This window comes from Papilio polytes, unplaced genomic scaffold (genome assembly GCF_000836215.1).
Source record: "Papilio polytes unplaced genomic scaffold, Ppol_1.0 DF824047.1, whole genome shotgun sequence".
Classification (NCBI taxonomy): domain Eukaryota; kingdom Metazoa; phylum Arthropoda; class Insecta; order Lepidoptera; family Papilionidae; genus Papilio; species Papilio polytes.
This window is the reverse complement of record NW_013525157.1, coordinates 1,553,029-1,556,884: the sequence shown is the minus strand read 5'-3', so window position 1 is coordinate 1,556,884 and position 3,856 is coordinate 1,553,029.

Sequence of the window (3,856 nt, the reverse complement as noted above, 5' to 3'; positions counted from 1 at the left end):
CTAACTAAGTCTTTCTTCTCCGTATTTCAAAGGCAGCGCTATTATGTTAAACTTGAGACTGTAAGGTGCTATTATTTTTACATGAAGGTGTTCAAGAAAGTTTTAGTGAACTAAACATTAGGACGGAACAAAAGGGGGCCCAAGTGGTAATTAATTTAGTTAAACAATGGTGGCTTGCGGCGCTCAGTTTCTACGCGAGGCTTTTACTTGCACTTTGAGTGTGATTTTTTATTAATTTTTTGTAACTTGCTGTTTCAATGAAGTTAGAATGACAAATGACTGCGTACTTTACCTTAGCATATAAAGATTCACTGCGAATAAATTTGTACACGGGGTACTTTTCTCTCTACTTTTGGCATATAACTATTTAGTGATCTATCAGATTTTAGAGATCTTAACTTCTAAAGTGAAAAGCAATAAAAGTTGAATAATTTGAAAACTTTATATCTCTTCTGATATAAAGTTTTCAAATTATTCAACTTTTAAGGCAAAATTCTAATTGGAATGTTGTAATAGCCGCATGCACCACTTGACGGCGATCTGACCAAACAGTCATTACGCGCGCACCACGTTTTTCAAACGGCTACCAACATTCCACAAATCCCCTCAAATTCAAACGAAGCCCCAACAATATTGTTTGGCAAAATTAAGATAATGTGTTCCGCGGAGGATACAGCTTGTTGCTAAAAACAAAACTCGTACGTCGCCGCTCGCTGCAACATTAATTATTCTCCCCCTACCTCTACGTCGGTCCGTGACTTCCGCCGTGATTTTGCATATAATTTTCTACTCAATAAAAGCTACGTGCCGTGTTGATACGAAAAAAGGGTCGTTCTCTTTTTATTACTGACAAATTGTGGTTAATTTCCATTGAAAATATCGCGCGAATATACGACGCGCATAAAATGCTTTCATGTCGTTCTGCATTTACTTAAAATACATGTATTTTTACAGTCTACTACTTTTAATTAAATTGATTTCTTTCTTTAATTTATTTATAATTATTTTAATGATTTTTGGGATAAAGATATAAAATCACATTAGCCATATTTTGGTTTAAATTTTAAAATCACGAAATGTAACATGAACGAAAATATGAATCATACATATTCAATATTGAAATTATGTATTAAAATCTCTTGTAGTGTAAGGAAACATTGTTGTCTACTGTCAGTCACCGTTACTAGCAAACAAGTACATCACTGTTTTACCATTACAGTTTTAAATTTGTAAAATAAAAAGTGACTTTTACCAGACATATCTTAGGGACAAATTCTAGATTTTTACAATGAAATAACGTATGTAGCGGAGACAAATGGTGTGGAGCGGCGTCGGGTAGCGCCCCCTATCGGCGTACGGCAATAAACCGCGCATTGTACTTGCAAGTCACGGACTAGATTACCGCGGCGGCTGCCACGGCCTTTCGTTCGACACCGGACATATGTTTGATTACCCGTCCCTATCCAATACCCGATATTAATTGTCTTTTTGTTACTGATATTGTACATTTTTTATTCAACTATATCGTTTTAACTAATTACAACATCTAAATTAAATTAAGATTTCACAAAAAAAAAACAAAGAAATTTATTTTAAAAAGTGATTTATAAAATAATAATTTACAAAACTATCGAATCAAATAGATGTTTACACGTAGCTAGATTACCCAATTTCATTATAACATACTCGTATCATTTTATTCAAAAGATTTCCGAATTGAAAAGCCTCAACCTTCATAACGATTCATTTTTATTTCATTGCTATGTTAATGTTTGCAACCCTCATACCCATACGAATATCAATTAAACAAACACACAACCTGCAAATGCCATCAATAAATACATATGTAAGTATTATACTGAAAGAATCCTAGTAAAAGAAAACAATGTACCTACATCATTTTTTAAGTATTCACTAATTTATTTGTATGATTATCCTATCCTACATTTAAACTAATGGCCAAATTCTGAAACGATTATTATATTGAACGTTTCCTAAACAACGCATGCAATCTAACAAACGTCAAAATGATAATGTAAATTGGAGTTTTGGCGTGCCGATATCATCTCAGACGACGTTACATATTTAAATATTGATTCAGTATTCAAAGAAAATTAAATCGTGCCGTACAAAACGGGTTCGTATCCCATGGCATTAACCTTAAACAACGCATGCACCGGAGGGTATAATATTGTAAACAGGGAAATATGGTACTCACCAGCTCGATGACTGCCTCACCTCCTGCAAGCGTGTCTATCCTCTATCCTTTATCAGTGTCAATCGAGTCAAGTCTACAGGCGCCAGCGATGCTGCCTACAGATGCACCGGTACGCACTTTAATTGTTTCACACACGAAACCGAATTCCGAGCGACCACGTTCGCTAACCAAAATTGATACGCACGTTGAGTCTTCGCGTTATCGGACAAACAACCACTTCCGATGACTTGAATTGAGCACACGCGTAAGCGACCGATTCGCTTGGCTGCTTAAACACGACTTTTTTTAATCTCCCGCACACCTCGCATGCCCCGCGTCCGAGAGGGATTTCAATCTACCCGCCAGTGCGTGAGAATAAAAATGTGCCTAGCTACCCGCATTAACCCGAGCCACGAAATTCAAACTTTATGTTCGCCACCGAATATAGCGAACCGCATGATCTGTACCGAATATATATAAAATTACAAAGGCTTACAATGATGTAAGTACATATAGTAACTATTTGTCTTAATGAACTAAAAGTGTTGTAAGAGTAGCATGTCCTATCAATAAGCAGGAATGGAGTTGGCAAATTGAATTGAATAAAACACACAAGTCCGCTAACGAGCCGGTGTTTACCCAAGTGGACACTAATTGGCTTAGCCAGCGGTCGCCGTCGCCGGAACTCTGAACACAGAATGTTTCACTAGGAAATAGAGTTGGCAATTCTAATATTTAAAAAATGTCTAGTAAATGTTTTTATTTAAACTAAATTCACTGAAGTCAAATGAAACAATACTACCTTTTAATTATTTTTTTAGTCGATTATTGAATGTGACATGAAGTAAAATTAAAATTTGTTCTATTCTTAAATATTATTTATTGTTTTGTAATAATCAACTATAATTTTTGTTTAATTTCCGATCAATTTTGATTTGTAATAATTTTATGCCGCATCCATTCCAAATTCTAATCAAATGAACAACGTCGAAAAGCATTTGGTCAAGGCGACTTCAGAATGAAAATGCAATCACTGTAACTAGACGCGTGTCTTATGTTACAGTTCCTTTGTTTCAACATTGTTAATATACTAAATTAACCATAACATTACTTATTTTCTCTTGCATTACATAAATAGACCACATTACATAAATCTTAGAACAAACGGTAGCACGAAATACATTGTTACATCAAACAAACCTCTCAGAAAACATTTAATTTGAAAAAAGTAATACATACTTCAATTCGAGGCAAGTAATTTTGAAAACGCCGCAAGGTAAAAGCTAACACAGTCATACTTCTATTATTTACCCTTCGCAGCGAAGAACGCAAAGGAAAAATTTAAATAAACAGCAGGTGGTTTACAGGTTTGCAATTGCCTTTAAAATAAAGACGTTAGATATTTTACAGAGCAGCACATTCTGTTTTGTTATTAACATTTGTAAAAAGTGTACGAATTTTAAAATATCCAAATAATTTTCGAAGCGTTATCTTAATCTTATTTAAATTAGAGACTAATTTAACAATTCTGTATAACAAATAAAATTGTGTATTTTAAAAGAACAAAAGAATCTAATATTGTGTTATGGCAATTTATTTCACGTCAACTAGATCAAGAGATATTCCACATTTAGCTCGACGTCACGTTGAAGTCAAAGA